The sequence below is a fragment of the Eurosta solidaginis genome, chromosome 5 (assembly GCF_040869045.1).
Source record: "Eurosta solidaginis isolate ZX-2024a chromosome 5, ASM4086904v1, whole genome shotgun sequence".
Classification (NCBI taxonomy): domain Eukaryota; kingdom Metazoa; phylum Arthropoda; class Insecta; order Diptera; family Tephritidae; genus Eurosta; species Eurosta solidaginis.
The window spans coordinates 184,724,028-184,746,499 of NC_090323.1; the positions used below are offsets into that span (position 1 = coordinate 184,724,028).

Sequence of the window (22,472 nt, forward strand, 5' to 3'; positions counted from 1 at the left end):
AAATAACCTTGATTTTCAGAATCAGGGAGTGATTTTGCATGGGAATTTCGTAATGGCGTCTCTGTGCATTTTGGCTGTAAACCAGTGTAACAGGATAACAAACATAATTGATAATGAGCTGAGCACTCTTTTCCAGTACACTCAAAGAAAGCCCAAAGTGATTTCTTTTTTTATATAAAAGTGCCTGAAATGCTACTCCTGTTTAGCGATAACTGACGCCAACTGGAAGTAACACAAAGGAGGTCAAGGTTTCATCATCTTTTATGGAAATCTTACCTTCTTCTTTTTCTAAATTCGGATGTCTATAGAAACACTTTCTGCGTAAGATTGTCTTTTTAAACGGTTTTATTTATCTTGACTTGACAGGCAGGCCGCACGGCCGCATGCACGGCCGTTGTGAACGAATTTTTTAATTGAAATTTAAGTAACTTCCCGATAAGCTACAAGCTTTGAACTTGGAATATAGTTCAGAACCCGATGATAATAGGAAAAAAATCTCCGCTAGGTGGCGCAAGGATCGAGATATTCTCAAAAATCGTATTTGTTGTCCGATTTGGCTCATATTTGGAACACATAATACATACAAGAATAAAAAGCGACCTATGAAAAAATCGCCGCTAGGTGGCGCAAGCATCGAGATATGCACAAAAATCCTATTTGGTCCGATTTGGCTCATATTTAGAACACATAATAGATACAAGAATAGAAAGCGAGCTATGAAAAAAAATCGCCGCTAGCTGGCGCAAGGATCGAGATACTCTCAAAAATCGTATTTGTCGTCCGATTTGGCTCATATTTGGAACACATAATACATGCAAGAATAAAATGCGACCTATGAAAAAATCGCCGCTAGGTGGCGCAAGCATCGAGATATGCACAAAAATCCTATTTGTTGTCCGATTTGGCTCATATTTGGAACACATAATACATACAAGAATAGAAAGCGACCTATGAAAAAAATCGCCGCTAGGTGGCACAAAGATCAAGATATTCAAAAAAATCGTATTTGTGGTCCGATTTGGCCCATATTTGGAACACATAATACATACATGAATAGAAAGCGACCTATGAAAAAAATCGCCGCTAGGTGGCGCAAGAATCGAGATATGCACAAAAGTCATATTTTTGGTCCGATCTGGCTCATATTTGGAACACATAATACATACAAGAATAGACGCGTCAAATTTCTATTGATAGTCATATATAAGACCAACTGAACCGTAATCAGCTTATGCTACGCCTTAAATTTTTAGAAATTTCACGCGCCCAGCACTTTTATTTAATTGTCTGATTAACGCCCTAGATTGATGAGGAGTGTGATGACTAGTACCTAGGACCTACCTAATTATTTTCTAGCTTTTAGTATTATTATTATTTCATGTAAGTATTGTTTTCAATAAAACCGTTTAACTTAAAAATTTTTTTTAAATTATTTTATTTATATTGCAGTAGCACCATGTTCCGTGAAGCCACCCAGCGGCTAAGGGGGCTTAGAATATACCCCCGGCAGGTATGCCTGTCATAAGAGGCGACTAAAATAACATTTTTAATTCAATGGCTTGTGTAGCGCTACCCTTTGAAGGGGTTGCCAGCGCAATATATAGCTTCTCCAATTGGGTTGGTTGGTTAGCCTCACCTATCCGTGGGGAACCTTGTTTCTCAGGTATGTGGGGGATGGCTTTGAAGGTTTCATGTGGTCATACAAAATCGTTCCCGAGATGGTCGGGCTGGTGCCTTAGGTGCTTGGTACCGGAACGCACCGGATCTGAGTGTCCTTATCGCTACAATAACAACAAGCTCACACAGCTCATCATTAAACATACCCCGATACAACTCGTTGGCATCTCCGAAAGGGTCATATGGCTTCCAAAGAACTGCCTCTCTAATATCTCTACCACCAATCCATTCTCTATAAAATCCCTCACTGAATTCAAGTCATACATCAGGGCAGCTTTGTTGAGAGATTTATGGATCATGAGCTTCATTCGTCGAGAGAGGTCTTCACCACACAATTGCCTACTCAGAAAAAAGTACACTTGATTGATAAGGATTTATTGAGAATGATTCTTCGTTTGAAGTTAAAATTTTGTCTGGCTCCCAAATATATAAAGTTTTGCCAGTTTCGAATATCTATCAGTAACAAAGCTGCCAAGGTGTGAGTCCAACGATGTTTTCAATGATGATAGCAAGGTTTTTGTCCAACCTTCGTTCACTGAAATACCTATATTTTGCGCCTTTTTATCCACGATGCGTTTGTTAAGGCCATCATATCAAGGAATATCATCCTCATACGCCAGCAATTTTATGTTCCTTAATTGCACCAACGCGGTTCAGATTTGCTGCTGTAATCCAACTTCTCCAGGATCAGAGTTAAGAAAGCGAATATTCGGAAGACACTAGATACATGCTTGATTTGGTTTTCAATAGCTTGACTTCTCCTTTCGCAGCTGATGATGTTGCCAAATTATAAGGTCTGATCAGTTCGTTGACTTCGCGCTTCGGCCTTTGGCACAATACCCTGGATCATGGGCCTCCAAAAGTTTAAAGTGATTCTTTTTTCGCATAGCAATTGTGTTTTGGAAGGCGGACCCCTGCTCTAGATTGAACCTGATACGATATACTAAACATACTGAATTCGCGATAATTTCCTCCTATTTTAAGAATAGGCAGGGCAAATATAAAAGCCAATCTGGAAGCATACACTAAATCAATCGACCATGTGTGCACGGGAGATCTTGCAGGCACTTTACCAAGTCTTCAACTCCGAAGTTTAAAATTTCGGCGGGTAGACCAGCACTTTGTTATTCTTAAGTGGACATATTGCCATTGTTGTTGTTGTTGTTGCTGTTGTAGCGATAAGGTCACTCCCCGAAGGCTTTGGGGAGTGTTATTGACGTGATGGTCATTTGCCCGATACAGACCCGGTACGCTCCGGTAACACAGCACCATTAAGGTGCTAGCCCGACCATCTCGAAACGATTTATATGGCCACATTAAACCTTCAGGCCATTCCTCCCTCCACAGCTTAAGTAGGCTCGGTACATAGGTTAGCAGTTCGTTATTATAATTTCTTCAAGAATATGAATGTGAAGCTTATCGCACTACCGCCTTCCGGTTTCATATTTCTCTCTTTTAAGTAGGCATCACTCTTCCTTCCTCAAACTCACTGGAAACCAAGGCATCCGCTGCTGTGATACGCAGGGAGAGAGAGTAATGCTTGTATACATCGTCAGACCGAAGACTGCTCTCAGTTTAGCATGCATTCGAGTCGAGTAGAGTAGGATCAGTTGCCTGTTTCATGAACAGCTTTCCGACGGCAAAGTTTTCTTGAGTACCTCCGTGCACTTTCTATGTTCTACATAGGTCTGTGTGCATCCTCGCTGCCACATGTTAGTGGTCTGAGTGAATATTTGTATCTAGTAGTGTGCACATCCCTGACTTTGGTGCTACGTCTGTCGTCAATAACTCGATTTAGTTTAGTATTATTCGATCAGGAGACAGCTAATTAAATTGGCGTATTTTTTTATGTTACAACGCTGTGCTGCAGATGACAATATTTCGAGCCGCAATGAAGTCAATGAACTTCACACGCTGGGAGACGTTCTGCGGTTAGGGCTGATTCTCCCAATGGTAGGATCAGAGACCCTATATTCGTTCACCCTGGATGTTATGTCGCCAAACATGATTTTGATAATGTGGGGTCCTTACCCACGTCAGCGGTAATATCTATTGGTTCGTAGACCTGAAGAACCTCGCTTAGCGGATCGCAGCGAGACGCTCATTTTTAGCCAACAACGTCAGTAACAAAAACGTTTCAAAAGCTTTTCCAACCCCATTGCCACTTCGTCTAACGCAGGGCCCTATTGTGGTTTTGTCTTACCCCGTTCACTCTGCTTTATGATTATACGTGATGATAGCGTCTCCCCTTAATACCCCATTACCCAGCCGGGCATCAGTAATATACCTTGCAAAGCCATTCCAAAAATAAAAAAATTGCTCCTATAAGTGGCAAGCGGAAGAAGGAAAGGCAGAAGATAGGAAGAAGAGTGAAGCTCGATCAAAGCCGGATAACCTACTATGGTAAAAATATAAAAGCTGACTCCGAATAATAGTTGCTTAGGCTGTTCAATTAGCGCTGAGTAGCTTTTCCTGATATAAAACACAAGTACGTGAACTGACTTGCTTTGGATGGAAAATGGACTTTGGAAAAGGGAAGCTTGCTACACAAAGTATTATGATTTCAGAATATAAACTGATTATCAAATTTATTTGAAAAAAAAAAAATGCAGTACGAATTGTACTTGAAATAACTTATCTTTGTTTCATAGCTTAGGTTTTTTTGTATTGGACGTTGGGGTAGCGCACTACCCTCAAATGGCTCTATGAAACCAGGCTAATCATGTTCATGTGCCCACATCCCGTGGGACCGCCGTTAGGCATAACGTCACGGGGGGAAAAGACGATTTAGTCGCCACTACATCGCATGAGCATTTCTCTGCACTCCCTTTCAGCTTGCACCAATTGCGTCATAACTACAAAGGACATCTTGCAACATCTATTGTCCGCGCATTCGGCAAACTAAATTCCTAATGGAAGGCTCCTCTCCAAAATTTCTGTGTACAGAGAGTTTTTTCCCTTGAAAACGGAGGGACAGTGTGGACAGAAAGGATCCTACTTTATCCCACGCTTACGTAGATATTCCTTTAAGCCGCTGTGTCCGCTCAATATCTGCGTGAGGTGGTAATTTAGTTCGCCATGTCTTCGCTCGTACCATTCCGCTATTTTCCAAACTAGCATATAGGTCCAGCGCCCTTTTCTCGACTCCTCCCACTGTTCTTGCCACCTAACTATTCTTCGTGACCTTGCGCTTTTCTTAGCATCTTCAGATGGTCGGCTGATTTCAATGCCATACAGATCGGTCAGTTAACCTGAGAGTGGATCTACTGGGATTTTCCTGAACAAAATATGGATCGCGTCGTCGGACACCGTCCTATGAGCACATGCTATTTGTATAGCAGTAATACGGTAGACTGCTATTATATCTTTTTGGTGGACCATTTTAGATCCGTGCCATACTGGTGTTGCATATAATATTTTCGAGCTGGTTACGTGGGATAATAGCTGACGGGTAGCATTATTCACGTTAGGGCTCCTCAAACTCTAGAAACTTTCGCTCCCACGGCCCTGAACTGCTCCTTAAAAGTTAGTTTTGAGTCAATGTTTACTCCAAGATTTTTCAAGAAAGGCTTTGAAGTTATTTGATAATTTCCTATGGTTAGACTAACTCATCCACAGTCCGCTTTGAGCCCACCAGAACCTGTCTTATTGCTAGCCATCTACAGCCCCATATTCGTCAGTCATTCCTTTATTCTTCCCACGGCGTCATTACATAATGCTTGGAGCAGATCAAGTTTCTTGGTCGCTGCTACTCGACAATGTCATCTGCATAGTAAACAATTTCCGTGCCTCCGGGAAGGTCGATTTGTAGCATTCCATAGCGTTGGACCTAGAACAGATCCCTGAGGGACACCGCCCGTGATGTTGTGCTTTCTTGGTCTCTCATCCGTATCAAAAAGGAGTACTGAGTCGCTTAAATAGCTACCAAATATTCTTAGCAGGTAAGCAGGTGTGCCAAAGTTTCGTAGCGCTGTCATTATCTGCATCCAGTTCGCGGTGTTAAAAGCATTTCTAATATCCAAAGTTATCAGTGCACAGTGGCTGAGGCATCGGGCATTGATGGACCCAACATAATTTCTTTCAGTGTATCACTTTTTCTAAATGCCGACATCAGTAGAGTTTATTTTGTATTATCTTGTATACCAGCTGCTGACTTTTCGAGTTTTTACTACTTAGTCTTCTAACTTGTGTATATTTGTCTTTTGATGTCTTTTTAAATATTTTAGATACGTTTTTGGCACGCTAGAGTTTGCTGCGCCTTAGTGGAACCCAAATAAATTTCTCATGAAATCTAAAACTTAACACCACCTTACAAAAAAAGAAAATAAGTTAGAACGAGCAAACAACCAACTTGAGGGGGCGGAATCATCTCACAGCCGTTTTGTGCTGCTTTGAAGGATAAAGCTTCGGCGGCCAAATCTTACCTTCAGAGTCATCACCCTTTCAATTTAAAGCCTTAGCAAGGATTATACTACTATGCTGAACTAAACTTGCATAAAATATTGAACCAAAACTTTTCTCGCTACTTTAATATAGAATTTCTTCTGTGATATTTCTTTACATGGCCCTCCCAGCATTTACGACACGAACCTACTTATTGAGTACGTTGTTGAGCTACTTGGTTTGTTCCTTGGACGGAAGTTTACACAACCATTTTGTTGGCTTGTGACTTCCCACATAACTTAGCCCACATATGCCAACACATGTGCACACATGCATGAGGGAATAAACGTAAATATACATGATGCAATTTATTAATGCGTAGCAGGAATCAGACTACCCAGTTTGCCATTTGAGTTCAAATTAAAGTCGGTCGTGTTAGTTCTGGTGCAGGCATGAACATATGGAAAACATAGACCATAGAGGAAAGAACTTTAAAAGATCTAGATACAGTTTTCTTCCAGCTGTCTCTCACAACTCAGTGGAAATAACGTTCTCAACTACGCTTCCAAATACGAGAGCCGATAGGAACTTTTTCTTAGAAAGGTGTTCTTCGTAAACTTGTGTAACATGTCCTATGTCCATCGAAACTTGTGTGCATTTATTCGCTACACTATGCTCATGTCTGCGTAAACTTTATTCTAGCTTATTATCTAATTAGGTCTTGGCATCACGACAGGAATCATAAATCTTCCGGAGAACTTTTCAGTAGAAAACTCCAAGGGTTATCCCATCTCTCACGACACAATCCGCTATTCCCAACCATATATCAGAATAGGCATGATGACAGACCAATGTATAGAGCGTGCCATTCGTTCTTAGAGAGCGGGCTTTACTTCTCAATTATCGCATGACGGCTGTTGTTGTTGTCGTTGGTTTCAAAATATACGAAGTGTTTCCTGCTGAGCCTATAATCTGGAGGCTGAACCTATAATCTGGAGGCAAGCGGTCGACCAACCACATTTTGCATTTGTTTTTGAACAGCTGTAGGATAGCTGGTGGATAGTCCGTCGGTTTCTTATAATTGCCATTCTCACTTCGTCATATCGAGTGACGGCGTATACAAATCCGTTGTCATGGTTTGTGTTTTGGGGTTTGTCGTCTCCTTCGCTATCTATAAATAAGGAGAAGTGTGCTCTATCCACCCTGTGTACACTCTTAACATCAGTTACCAGATCGTCATTATCTTTGCTACAAGAATCTGTCTCAATCTGGATTCCTTTCGTCATCCGACGGATTTTAAGAACGAATTGTTTGGCATTATTTCTAACATCGAACATCTGGGATCCTTATTCTTTTTATTATTCATGAAGCGGTTTGTTATATACGTCACCTTGAATCCCACAAGCTAATATGGTGCTCCCCGAACTTCCCATTTGAACTCACGTTACCTTCTGCTTTGACTTGACAACAATACTCCTATACACTACGTGTTGCTGCGCCTGCCCCAATAACAACATCCCTGTATTTATCACAGCTCTTATAGCTCAGAAGTGCTTCCGTACCGTAGCTGCCACAAGATAATGGACCATGTATGATCATATTTACAGCCGCGGAACAGTCAATCAGTCCATTTGGAGATATTATATCGCGTAGACTATGGGATTAAAACGACTTCCTTGACTAACCTGGCGCAAGAGTCGTCAAACATGATTTCGGTGTCAGGTCAGAGGCACTCATAGCATACCATATGTAGTTTCTAATAGAATAAGTCTTTGTCCACGACGGGCCGCAAATTCTATTGGCGTATGGACATAAGTAAATATTATAAATGAACACTATAGCAGCCGTCGCAAAATTAATTTTTCTGCCTGCCTTGTCTCTTCCTTCACGAGGCTATCAACTAGCAGAGTGCCGGTACAATCCTTCGAAAAGGACTTGGCAGCGGCTATTGCGACATAGGAGGGAGAAGCCGCAACCAACTTGTTACAGACAAGAGAAGGTCTCGTTTTAGGCCTATCGCATCAAAACATTCGTAGCGTTACCTCTTCGGAAGAATTTTACCTTTCCGAGTTATGCCAGCGCCTTCCAGGCTGAACAAGGAGCCGCAAAGCAGTTCAATAGTTTGAATATACTATATAAAAGTTCTTCATCCACCTTAATGCACTCCGACAATCGAGCAGAGATCAAGATACTTTAGGGTAAAAATACTTAATAGAAGATAGCAATATAATGCCAAATGTCGACAATTGAACTGGTCCCGATGTGCTATACAGCAATGATGTTGGTAGCTGGTAAGAACCTTACACTTGGGAACTGTGCTGCTGATGGCCTTGAGAAAAAAATCACCGCTTGTAAGCAGCAAGTCATGCCTTTCGTAATAGACGACTCACGGTAGTCGGGCTAATGCCGAAGCGTACCGGATTCATATGCGGCAAAGAACTGCTCAAGTCTACAATAATCTCCTACTGCTTCTTAGCGTTAAACATTCGAATGGGTGGGTTACGATATCTTACCTTTTAATGCTTTCTTCTTTCACTTCGTTTCATGGGACTAATTTTTTTTATTTTCCAGGTACTCTTTTAAATATATCCACATATGAGCCCGATTCGAGCTCATCTTCGTAAGGAAACTTTGTTGCCAGATCTTTACATTTTGTAACTTCCTTTTTTGAAGTTTATTAGCTAAGAAATTTTCATTGCCCTTTTAAGACAGTTTGTTATAGGTAAGCAATTGCATTAAAACCGATGTCCATTTAATATTAAACTTGGTCACTTTGTTCAACAAGATTATTCGTCTCTTTCCGCCCAGGTCACCTCACATTTTCTCGTTGTAAAATTAATAGCAATCGAATTAATGTGCCGCTGCTAAAGGAATACAAAATGCAAAAGCAAAGCCCAAAGAGAAGAAAAACTAAAAACATTGCAAAGTTTAAGGCATCTTTTTAATGCCTAACACCGAAGGACAAACCTCTCACACGCCGTCAATCCTTTCGTTAAATATTTTTTATTGCCTTTTACTTTGCTATAATTTGTTATCCTTCCATATCCTAACAAAGTGCAGCCACAACACGGACGTAAATCTGCAAATTGCCAGCTAGTCTGCTAGCTCGTGTTAAGATATTTTATTGAGCCACTTCATGTGGGACGTGCAAAATCTATTTTCAGTTTTTCGTAAAATTTATTTGCAGCTTAGCTTGGGGATATCCCATAAATGGGTTGTGAGTATGTAGTAAATCTTCATTAGTTCTTTAATTCAATCATCCTCTTTAAATATCCTTCTCAATGGCTATGACGTAGGCGTATTGGCTTGCAAAAGAAAAGGTTAGACCTAGAATGCATTGGATGCCTTTGGTGTTTTAATTGGTGTCAAATTGACACCGTCAATTAATGGTATAAGAAAGCGCAAGTCTATAAGCGCCAGGTCAAGAAGAAACATTTAACCAACGAGGTATACCGAACCAAATTTATACAAAATGACGCCACTCAAAATAACTTAGTTTTACGAAATTGCAAAAACTTAGGTACATAGGACACACCTAACTTTACATTCTAGGTCTGACCTTTTCAACACATACTATCCGCTCAGTCCTTCACCTGAAACGTGCTTATTTATCAGCAATATAATATCATAGTAGTAGATATTATATGATCGTGTAAGCTGCAAAATCACTTCCCTTAAGGGAGTCTTGTTAACAAATGTATCCCTTTTTAAAATTAAAACACTAGAATCCCTGAAGAAGACCTAAAAGTATCGAAACGCGTATCGAGGTAAATATTGTCTTCCCACTTATTAGCCGTAAGGCTCGAACACGGTACCAAAGATTGTTTGCCCAAAGTGAATTCATTGCTGTCCAAAATTATGGGAGTGTACTACCGGGCCAACAGTCCTTCGTGTTATGGCTTTACAAGGCTATGCCTATGCTAACTGTAGGAGCATTTATATACTCTAAACCTTTATAAGATATCTGGAGATTTGTTTTGGGCCATAATCACACCTCTAAGAATATCGCAACGGTAGCGTCCAAAAAAGTCAGTCGTGTTGATAGGCCACTCAGAACTCAGCAGACCGCACACATTTTTGTTGAGAGCTTTTTCCCATACATGGAAAATTTACAACATCGTCCTTTGCTCTGTCCATATCTGGTGGTTCTACCAAACAAGGCGGCCTGGTAGACGGTTTTAAAATTACACTTTCGCCAATGGTAAATACCTTGTCGTTCGTGATTCGACTATTTGACTGAACGGCCTACAAGCTTGTTTTTACGCTATTTCGCCACATAAAAAGACGTCGTGATGTCGGTGTCAAGTTTGCGAAATCATTAATCCGAGCAATGCCTACTCCATAATTTGCAGCCAGTTGGCATATTCGGCTGTAACTAAAGATAGCCTTTCCAATCTGTAATAGTGGAACGCTGAGCACGCCTTAATGGGAAGGTCTTCGGAGGACCAAAATGGTGAATATAGAAGTATTTAGCGATCAAAAACAAGGCGAATGAGGGGAAGAAGAGCCGCAAGCCAGGGAAGATGATATCGCTTCAAGTGATGTGTGGAAGTGGAAAGCGAAGATTGCGGAAAATCAAAGAGCTTCATGAGGGAGCGCCAAGCTAGCTCGAACAAAGAAAGGTGGAAAAGGGTACGAGGCAAAGAGAATAAAATGTTCTCTACCGCGCAGCATTAAGAATAGTTCAGCGCTTGGAAGCAGCGATTTACCCAATCGAACTGGAGAGCGAGCGCTTTTCATAGGCCCGCGCGGCGGTTGATGTCATTTTTATGGTGAAAAGTTTGCCGCTACTGCAACTGGGATGAGAAGGTGAAAGCTCCGGGCAGAATAAAGTAGCAGCAATTGACAGAAAGTGGTTACACTGATTCTAAGAGGGTGAAAGTATCCCTTGTCGGTGCTCTAAAATAGATTTGCGACAACAAGAAAGTATGTAAGTACTAAGCTGAAAGACAAAGGGACTCAATTGAGAGCAGGCAGCAACTTGGATAGATGCAAGTCTCATAAAGGGGGAAACAGTGATAATATGCCAAAACTTTAGACGGCGGATGAGTGGGTGATAAACTAAAGAGAGGTACATTCAAGACTTCGACTTTTTCGGCGAGCCCAAAGGGTGATCACTTTAAATTCGGTTAGTAGTAGTAGATAAACCTTTATCACAGTAAAATACCGGCTGCCATGGTGTGGAGATAACGCGCTTGTCCACCAAAAGGAAGGCGGTTGTTACGAGAAAAGCAACAAAAATTCTTTAGAAACATATTTTCTACGCTGGGTTGACCTTGGCGGTGATTTGAAAAATACTCCGGGTCCATTTATGCTATGAAAAGCTTCTCAATTAAACTCATCTGCCTTGCAGATGCCGTACGATGTTGGTATAAAACACCGTCGACCCGCCAATTTTTAGGAAAAATTAGAAAGTTATACGACGGAAATTAGAAGATAAACTCGGTCTAAATTTCCTAGGAGGAATATGTCGACAAGTTATTTTTTTTTATTCATAACTCTTCCCGACCCTTGAGCGGGGTTCTTTCGATGCGCTTGATCCAAAAGCCATTTCTCTAATTCGTAGAAAGGCGCATGGGCTCAGCGAGCCGCATTTATTTCTCTGCAATGTAAGGCAGGTTAAGAGATGCCGTCAAGATAAAGACATCTACATGATATTCATTTTGGTGAAAGATAAAGTTGCATCAAAAGCTTGGAATAATGCCATAGTGCGTGGACAGTATTTATCAGTGTCCCGGGAGTGGAAAACCTAAGGAGACCACATATACCAAGCAAGAATCAGTGATTTGGAAGAGGTAGGGTGGCCTTCATAGCCTAAAACTAGCTCAGTAACATAGTGAATACTTTGTAGAGATGAACGAGCTTAAAGATGCTATAAGACTTTAGGATAAAGTCGCAATACAGTTAAGTGACGTCAATGAAACTCCTTCTCACTCTTGGAGAGGGTTTCTTTTACTCGATTTGGCGCCGATATTATGCCAAAAGTTATTTTCAAGGTAAAATACTCATATTTTCGGTCATGCCATCTAATTTCTATACTGAATGCCTAGCAGAAGAGCCGTGAAGCAGGAAAAAGAGCATGCCCTAATTTTGGAATCCTGTTATAAGGCTAACAGCGATGGAAGTTCCACTAGATGTGCCATGGATTTATAGTAACAAAGATATTCCCAGCTCTAAAGATAGCATTCTAGAGGCTCATGTTAGGTGTACTATCTTCCGGAACGACATGCTTATTAATTAAGTCTCTTTGGTGACAGAAGATGTAGAAAATGTAGGTGTAGAGGTTAAGGCTGTAACAATTGGGACGGTCATATCACTACGCAATAATAATGATGGGTCCTAGAACGGAGTTATTTGATAACACGAACCCTGGCAGTTAAGTGGGCTTTTCTGTTTGTGAGGTTTTTATTGAGCAATCAGTTTAACGTAATATACATGCATCTCCCTTCTTGAGTGAGTAAAAACACATTTATCACAGAATGTTTTCTTGAAAAGCTCATATTTTCAGCTTAGAAGATCTTAAGAAGACCGGTTCGTTCAACTTAACCTAACCTAACCTTTTTTTATACTCAGTTGAGCAGAGCTCACAGAGTATATTAAGTTTGATTGGATAACGGTTGGTTGTACATATATAAAGGAATCGAGATAGATATAGACTTCCATATATCAAAATAATCAGGATCGAAAAAAAATTTGATTGAGCCATGTCCGTCCGTCCGTCCGTCCGTTAACACGATAACTTGAGTAAATTTTAAGGTATCTTGATGAAATTTGGTATGTAGGTTCCTGAGCACTCATCTCAGATCGCTATTTAAAATGAACGATATCGGAATATAACCACGCCCACTTTTTCGATATCGAAAATTTCGAAAAACCGAAAAAGTGCGATAATTCATTACAAAAGACCGATAAAGCGACGAAACTTGGTAGATGAGTTGAACTTATGACGCAAAATAGAAAATTAGTAAAATTTTGGACAATGGGCGTGGCACCGCCCACTTTTAAAAGAAGGTAATTTAAAATTTTGCAAGCTGTAATTTGGCAGTCGTTGAAGATATCATGATGAAATTTGGCAGGAACGTTACTCTTATTACTATATGTACGCTTAATAAAAATTAGCAAAATCGGAGAAGGACCACGCCCACTTTTAAAAAAAATTTTTTTTAAAAGTAAAATTTTAACAAAAAATTTAATATCTTTACAGTATATAAGTAAATTATGTCAAGATTCAACTCCAGTAATGATATGGTGCAACAAAATACAAAAATAAAAGAAAATTTAAAAATGGGCGTGGCTCCGCCCTTTTTCATTTAATTTGTCTAGGATACTTTTAACGCCATAAGTCGAACAAACATTAACCAATCCTTTTGAAATTTGGTAGGGGCATAGATTTTATGCCGTTAACTGTTTTCTGTGAAAATGGGCGAAATCGGTTGATGCCACGCCCAGTTTTTATACACAGTCGTCCGTCTGTCCTTCCGCATGGCCATTAACACGATAACGTGAGCAAAAATCGATATATCTTTACTAAAGTCAGTTCACGTACTTATCTGAACTCACTTTATCTTGGTATGAAAAATGAACGAAATCCGACTATGACCACGCCCACTTTTTCCATATCGAAAATTACGAAAAATGAAAAAAATGCCATAATTCTATACCAAATACGAAAAAAGGGATTAAATATGGTAAGGTAATTGAATTGTTTTATTGACGCGAAATATAACTTTAGAAAAAACTTTATAAAATGGTTGTGACACCTACCATATTAAGTAGAAGAAAATGAAAAAGTTCTGCAGGGCGAAATAAAAAACCCTTAAAATCTTGGCAGGTATTACATATATAAATAAATTAGCGGTATCCAACAGATGATGTTCTGGGTCACCCTGGTCCACATTTTGGTCGATATCTGGAAAACGCCTTCACATATACAACTACCACCACTCCCTTTTAAAACTCTCATTAATACCTTTAATTTGATACCCATATCGTACAAATTCATTCTAGAGTCACCCCTGGTCCACCTTTATGGCGATATTTCGAAAAGGCGAACACCTATAGAACGAAGGCCCACTCCCTTTTAAAAATACTCATTAACACCTTTCATTTGATACCCATATCGTACAAACAAAGTCTAGAGTCACCCCTGATCCAGAAAGGCCCACTCCCTCTTAAAATACTCATTAACTCCTTTCGTTTGATACCCATATTGCACAAACGAATTCTAGGGTCACCCCTGGTCCACCTTTATGGCGATATCTCGAAACGGCGTCCACCTATGGAACTAAGGATTACTCCCTTTTAAAATACTCATTAACACCTTTCATTTGATACCCATATCGTACAAACGCATTCTAGAGTCACACCTGGTCCATCTTTATGGCGATATCTCGAAATGGCGTCCACCTATAGAACTAAGGCTCACTCCCTCTTAAAATACTCATTAACTCCTTTCGTTTGATGCCCATATTGCACAAACGAATTCTAGAGTCACCCCTGGTCCACCTTTATGGCGATATCTCGAAAAGGGGTCCACCTATAGAACTAGGCCCCACGCCCTTTTAAAATAATCATTAACACCTTTCATTTGATACCCATATCATACAAACAAATTCTAAAGTCACCCCTGGTCCACCTTTATGGCGATATGTCGAAAAGGCGAAGCCTATAAAACGAAGGCCCACTCCCTTTTAAAAATACTCATTAACACCTTTCATTTGATACCCATATCGTACAAACAAAGTCTAGAGTCACCCCTGGTCCACCTTTATTGCGATACCTTGAAAATGCGTTCACCTATAGAACTAAGGCCCACTCCCTCTTAAAATACTCATTAACTCTTTTCGTTTGATACCCATATTGCACAAACGAATTCTAGAGTCACCCCTGGCCCACCTTTATGGCGATATCTCGAAACGGCGTCCACCTATAGAACTAAGGCCCACTCCCTTTTAAAATACTCATTAACACCTTTCGTTTGATGCCCATATTGTGCAAACAAATTCTAGGGTCACCCCTTGTCCACCTTTATGGCGATATCTCGAAAATACGACCACCTATACAACAACCACCACTCCCTTTTAAAACTCTCATTAACACCTTTCGTTTGATGCCCATATTGTACAAACAAATTCTAGGGTCACCCCTGGCCCACCTTTATGGCGATATCTCGAAACGGCGTCCACCTATGGAACTAAGGATTACTGCCTTTTAAAATACTCATTAACACCTTTCATGTGATACCCATATCGTACAAACGCATTCTAGAGTCACCCCTGGTCCATCTTTACGGCGATATCTCGAAAAGGCGTCCATCTATAGTACTTAGGTCCACGCCCTTTTAAAATACTCATTAATACCTTTCATTTGATACCCATATCGTACAAACGCATTCTAGAGTCAACCCTGATCCACCTTTATGGCTATATCCCTAAATGGCGTCCACCTATAGAACTATGGCCCACTCCCTCATAAAATACTCTTTAATGCCTTTCATTTGATACACATGTCATACAAACACATTCCAGGGTTTCCCTCGGTTCATTTTTCTACATGGTTATTTTCCCTTATGTTGTCACCATAGCTCTCAACTGAGTATGTAATGTTCGGTTACACCCGAACTTAACCTTCCTTACTTGTTCAAATCTAATATATCTAATATCTAATCTAATCTAATATATATTATAAATGGCAAAGTTTGGATGTGAAGATGTTTGGATGTTTGGATGTTTGGATGTTTGGATGTTTGTCCAGACGTTTGTCTTTGTGACTCAATAACGCAAGAACGGCTGGACCGATTTGGATGAAATTTTGCACACATATAGCCAATATTCTAGAAGGATCTACTAGCTATATATTTTTCAAAAGGGGCATGGTCTCCGCCCCCTAGGAACAGTTATAATTTAATTATTATATTTTTTCGTCTTTGCGACTGAATCACGCCAGAATGGCTACACGGATTTTGATGAAATTTGGGACACAGACAGTGGTCTACTAGCGAAATTTTTTACGAACATGGAAAGAGGGCTGGGGGTCCCACGACCCCTTCGAGAAATAGTTTTTCAATAATTTTTACACATTATAACTTTACGTATACTGGCCTTCACCAATATCACAGACTCAAGGGGTCAAATAAGTCGAGGGCTTACAAAGTAAACAGTGACACCCTCCGCCCGCCCCCCCTTTATCACCCCCTCTGGTGTAAAATCTATAAATTGTTATAACTCAAAATAAATTTTCTCCTAAATCAATAGTTTTTGGTATCTGGTACATACAGAACGAGATCTAGACAATTTTGGAGGAACGATCAGTGGTCCTCTCCTCTACTCCCGCCATCCGCCCTCCATCAATTGTTTTTATTAGCACGCTTTTATTAGCTTTACCTGTATGTTTCTATGTAACTTTTTATTCGCTCCAATGCGCCTGCTGCCTTATTAACATGGTTTTATAATTAGCTTCACCTTATTTGTAATCCCGTAAGGGTCATATCGAGACCCTCCGGGATCATTTCTGGATGGTTTTCGGGATCGGTCCGGGATTACGCCGGGGTAATTTCGGGACTTTTTCGGGACTATTTCGGGATCATTTTGGGACCCTTCCGGGATCATTTCTGTATAGTTTTCGGGATCCGTCCGGGATCCCGTCGGGGTTATTTTGGGACATTTTCGGGACTATTCCGGAATCATTTGGGGACTATTTCGCGATCATTTGGGGACCCTTCCGGCATCATTTCTGGATGGTTTTCGGGATCCGTCCGGGATCCCGTCGGGGTACTTTCGGGATCATTTGCGTACCTTCGAGAGATAAATTCTTGATGGTTTCCGGGATCATTACGGGACTTTTTCGGGGTCAGTTTGGGTCCTTTCCGTAATCATTCCTGGATAGTTTTAGGGATCCGTCCGGGATCCCGTCGGCGTCATTTTGGGACTTTTGCGGGATCATTTGGGGTCTCTTCCGGCATCATTTCTGGATGGTTTACGGGATCCGTCCGGGATCCTGTCGGTGTCATTTTGGGACTTTTTCGGGATCATTTGGGGTCTCTTCCAGCATCATTTCTGGATGGTTTTCGGGATCCGTCCGGGATCCTGTCGGGGTCATTTTGAGACTTTTGCGGGATCATTTGGGGTCTCCTCCGGCATCATTTCTGGATGGTTTACGGGATCCGTCCGGGATCCTGTCGGTGTCATTTTGGGACTTTTTCGGGATCATTTGGGGTCTCTTCCAGCATCATTTCTGGATGGTTTTCGGGATCCGTCCGGGATCCTGTCGGGGTCATTTTGAGACTTTTGCGGGATCATTTGGGGTCTCCTCCGGCATCATTTCTGGATGGTTTACGGGATCCGTCCGGGATCCTGTCGCGGTCATTTTGGGACTTTTGCGGGATCATTTGGGGTTTCTTCCGGCATCATTTCCGGATGGTTTACGGGATCCGTCCGGGATCCTGTCGGGGTCATTTTGGGACTTTTGCGGGATCATTTGGGGTCTCTTCCGGCATCATTTCTGGATGGTTTACGGGATCCGTCCGGGATCCTGTCGCGGTCATTTTGGGACTTTTGCGGGATCATTTGGGGTCTCTTCCGGCATCATTTCTGGATGGTTTACGGGATCCGTCCGGGATCCTGTCGCGGTCATTTTGGGACTTTTGCGGGATCATTTGGGGTTTCTTCCGGCATCATTTCCGGATGGTTTACGGGATCCGTCCGGGATCCTGTCGGGGTCATTTTGGGACTTTTGCGGGATCATTTGGGGTCTCCTCCGGCATCATTTCTGGATGGTTTACGGGATCCGTCCGGGATCCTGTCGCGGTCATTTTGGGACTTTTGCGGGATCATTTGGGGTCTCTTCCGGCATCATTTCTGGATGGTTTACGGGATCCGTCCGGGATCCTGTCGCGGTCATTTTGGGACTTTTGCGGGATCATTTGGGGTTTCTTCCGGCATCATTTCCGGATGGTTTACGGGATCCGTCCGGGATCCTGTCGGGGTCATTTTGAGACTTTTGCGGGATCATTTGGGGTCTCCTCCGGCATCATTTCTGGATGGTTTACGGGATCCGTCCGGGATCCTGTCGCGGTCATTTTGGGACTTTTGCGGGATCATTTGGGGTCTCTTCCGGCATCATTTCTGGATGGTTTACGGGATCCGTCCGGGATCCTGTCGCGGTCATTTTGGGACTTTTGCGGGATCATTTGGGGTTTCTTCCGGCATCATTTCCGGATGGTTTACGGGATCCGTCCGGGATCCTGTCGGGGTCATTTTGGGACTTTTGCGGGATCATTTGGGGTCTCTTCCGGCATCATTTCTGGATGGTTTACGGGATCCGTCCGGGACCCTGTCGGGGTCATTTTGGGACTTTAGCGGGATCATTTGGGGTCTCCTCCGGCATCATTTCTGGATGGTTTACGGGATCCGTCCGGGATCCTGTCGGGGTCATTTTGGGACTTTTGCGGGATCATTTGGGGTCTCTTCCGGCATCATTTCTGGATGCTTTACGGGATCCGTCCGGGATCCTGTCGCGGTCATTTTGGGACTTTTTCGGGATCATTTGGGGTCTCTTCCGGCATCATTTCTGGATGGTTTACGGGATCCGTCCGGGATCCTGTCGGGGTCATTTTGGGACTTTTGCGGGATCATTTGGGGTCTCTTCCAGCATCATTTCTGGATGGTTTTCGGGATCCGTCTGAGATCCTGTCGGGGTCATTTTGAGACTTTTGCGGGATCATTTGGGGTCTCCTCCGGCATCATTTCTGGATGGTTTACGGGATCCGTCCGGGATCCCGTCGGCGTCATTTTGGGACTTTTGCAGGATCATTTGGGGTCTCTTCCGGCATCATTTCTGGATGGTTTACGGGATCCTGTCGGGGTCATTTTGGGACTTTTGCGGGATCATTTGGGGTCTCTTCCAGCATCATTTCTGGATGGTTTTCGGGATCCGTCCGGGATCCTGTCGGGGTCATTTTGAGACTTTTGCGGGATCATTTGGGGTCTCCTCCGGCATCATTTCTGGATGGTTTACGGGATCCGTCCGGGATCCTGTCGGGGTCATTTTGGGACTTTTGCGGGATCATTTGGGGTCTCTTCCGGCATCATTTCTGGATGGTTTACGGGATCCGTCCGGGATCCTGTCGCGGTCATTTTGGGACTTTTGCGGGATCATTTGGGGTCTCCTCCGGCATCATTTCTGGATGGTTTACGGGATCCGTCCGGGATCCTGTCGGGGTCATTTTGGGACTTTTGGGGATCATTTGGGGTCTCTTCCGGCATCATTTCTGGATGGTTTACGGGATCCTGTCGGGGTCATTTTGGGACTTTTGCGGGATCATTTGGGATCTCTTCCGGCATCATTTCTGGATGGTTTACGGGATCCGTCCGGGACCCTGTCGGGGTCATTTTGGGACTTTAGCGGGATCATTTTGGGACTTTTGCGGGATCATTTGGGGTTTCTTCCGGCATCATTTCTGGATGGTTTACGGGATCCGTCCGGGATCCTGTCGGGGTCATTTTGGGCCTTTTGCGGGATCATTTGGGTTCTCTTCCGGCATCATTTCTGGATGGTTTACGGGATCCGTCCGGGATCCTGTCGGGGTCATTTTGGGACTTTTGCGGGATCATTTGGGGTCTCTCCCGGCATCATTTCTGGATGGTTTTCGGGATCCGTCCGGGATCCTGTCGGGGTCATTTTGGGACTTTTGCGGGATCATTTGGGGTCTCTTCCGGCATCATTTCTGGATGGCTTACGAGATCCGTCCGAGATCCTGTCGTGGTCATTTTGGGACTTTTGCGAGATCATTTGGGGTCTCTTCCGGCATCATTTCTGGATGGTTTACGGGATCCGTCCGGGACCCTGTCGGGGTCATTTTGGGACTTTAGCGGGAGCATTTGGGGTCTCCTCCGGCATCATTTCTGGATGGTCTCCGGATCCATCCGGGATTCCGCCGGCGTAATTTCGGGACTATTAGGGGGTTATTTGGGGACCTTTCCGGCATCATTTCTGGATAGTTTTAGGGATCCGTGCGGGATCCCGACGGGGTCATATCGGGACCATTTGGGGTACCTACCGGCATAATTTCTGGTTGGTTTTCGGGATCCGTCCGGGATCCCGTCGGGATCATTTCGGGACTATTTCGGGATCATTGGGGTACCTACGTTCATCATTTCTGGATGATTTTCGGGATCCGTACGGGATCCCGTCGGGGTCATTTCAGGACTTTTTCGGGATCCGCCCGTGTTCCCGGCGGGATCATTTCGGGACTATTTCGGGATCATTTGGGGTACCTAGATGGATAGTTTTCGGGATTCGTCCGGGATCCCGTCTGGATAATTTCAGGACTTTTTCGGGATCATTTGGGGTATCTTCCGGCCACTTTTCTAGATGGTTTTCGGTATCCGTCCGGGATACCGTCAGGGTAATTTCGGGACTATTTGGGGATAACTTGGGAACCTTTCCGGCATCATTTCTGGATAGTTTCCGGGATCCTTCGGGGATCCCGTCAGGGTCACTTCGGAACCCGCGACTAATGCGGGATCATTTGGGGACCCTGTCGCCATCATTTCCGGATGGTTTTCGTGATCCGTCCGGGATACCGTCAGGGTAATTTCGGGACTATTTGGGGATAACTTGGGAACCTTTCCGGCATCATTTCTGGATAGTTTCCGGGATCCGTCGGGAATCCCGTCAGGATCATTTCGGAACTATAAGGGGATCATTTCATTTTTCATCTTTCTTTAAGGGGATCATTTCACCTTCCAGCATCATTTCTGTATACTTTTGGGGATCCCGACGGGGTCATTTCTGGCCTATTTGGGGATCATTTTGGGGTACCAACCGGCATCATTTCTGGATTGTCCGGGATCCGTCCGGGATCCCATCGGGGGAATATCGGGAATTTTTCGGGATCATTTGTGGTCCCTTCCGGCATCATTCCTGGATCGTTTTCGGGATCCGTCCGAGATCCCGTCGGGTTTATTTTTTTACTTTTTCGGGAAAATGTCAGGGAGTTTCGAGACTGTTCTTGGATCATTTGGGGATCCTTCAGGGATAATTTCTGGATGGTTTTCGGGATCCCGTCGGGGTAATTTCGGGACTTTTTCACGACTATTTCGGGGTCAGTTGCCCTTAAAGATCATTTCTGGGTGGTTTTCGGGATCCATCCGGGATCCCGTCAGGGTTATTTCGCGCCTTTTCGGGACTATTTCGGGATCATTTTGGTACCCTTCCGGGATAATTTCTCTATGATTTTCGGGATCTGTTCGGGATCCCTTCGTAGTTTTTTCGCGACTTTATCTGGGATAAATTGCGGACCCTTTAGAGATCAATTCTGGATGGTTTTCGGTATCGGTCTGGGATCCCCTCAAAGTCATTTCGGGACTTTTTCGGGACTATTTCGGAATCATTTTGGGACCCCTCCGGCATAATTTCTGGGTGATTTCCGGGATCTGTCCGGGATACCGACGGAGTTTTTTCGGGACTTTTTCCGGACTATTTCTGGATTATTTGAGGACGTTTCAGAGCTCAGTTCTGGATGATTTTCGGGATCTGTCCGGGATCCCGTCAGAGTTATTTCGGGGTAATTTTGGGACCCTTCCAGGATAATTTCTTCATGATTTTCGGGATGGGTCTGAGTTTTTCGTGACTTTCGGGACTATTTCGGGATCATTTGCGGAACCTTAGAGATCAATTCTGGATGGTTTGTGGACTTTTCCGGGATCATTTGGGGATCCCTCCAGAGTCATTTCTGGATGGTTTTCGGGATCCCGTCAGGGTCATTTCGGGCCTTTTTCGTGACTACTATTTCGGAATCATTTTGGGACTCCTCCGGGATAATTTCTGGGCGATTTTCGGGATTTGTCCGGGATCCCGTCAGAGTTTTTTCGGGACTTTTTTGGACTATATCGGGATCATTTGCGGACCGTTCAGGAATCAAATCTGGATGGTTTTCGGGATCCGTCCGGGATCCCGTCAGGGTCATTTCGGGACTTTTCGTGACTACTTCGGGATTATTTTGGGACCCTTCCGGCATCATTTCTGGATAGTTTTCGAGATTTGTCCAGGATCCCGTCGGCATCATTTCGTGACTATTTGGTGTCATTTAGGGACACTTCCGGGATCATTTTAGGTCTCTTAGAAACCGGTAATTCAGCACACATGGCCGTGGATTTACGGCAAATTATTCGTAATTAAAATTCGGTATGTTTTATCTTTAATATATCACAGCTTTTTCGTTCTATTTTTAAATGAATCCTGTAACGAACTATTACAACTATAATTAAAATTTTTATAATATTTTAACCAACTAAATACCCGAAAAAGCAACACTGCTTTCATTTAAAAACTTCTTTTTGGTTTTAGCTAATTTTAGTTTCACTCCTTTGTTCTATGAGTAGTAATTCTTTCACCCCTGTCATATCAATTAA

The 22,472-nt window shown here is 42.9% G+C and overlaps 1 protein-coding gene across 2 annotated transcripts in view; it reads left to right on the forward strand.

Moving 5' to 3' along the window:
- LOC137251807 (uncharacterized) overlaps window positions 1-22,472 on the forward strand; it is a 374,961-nt gene that overhangs the window by 158,138 nt on the left and 194,351 nt on the right. The window lies entirely within an intron of this gene.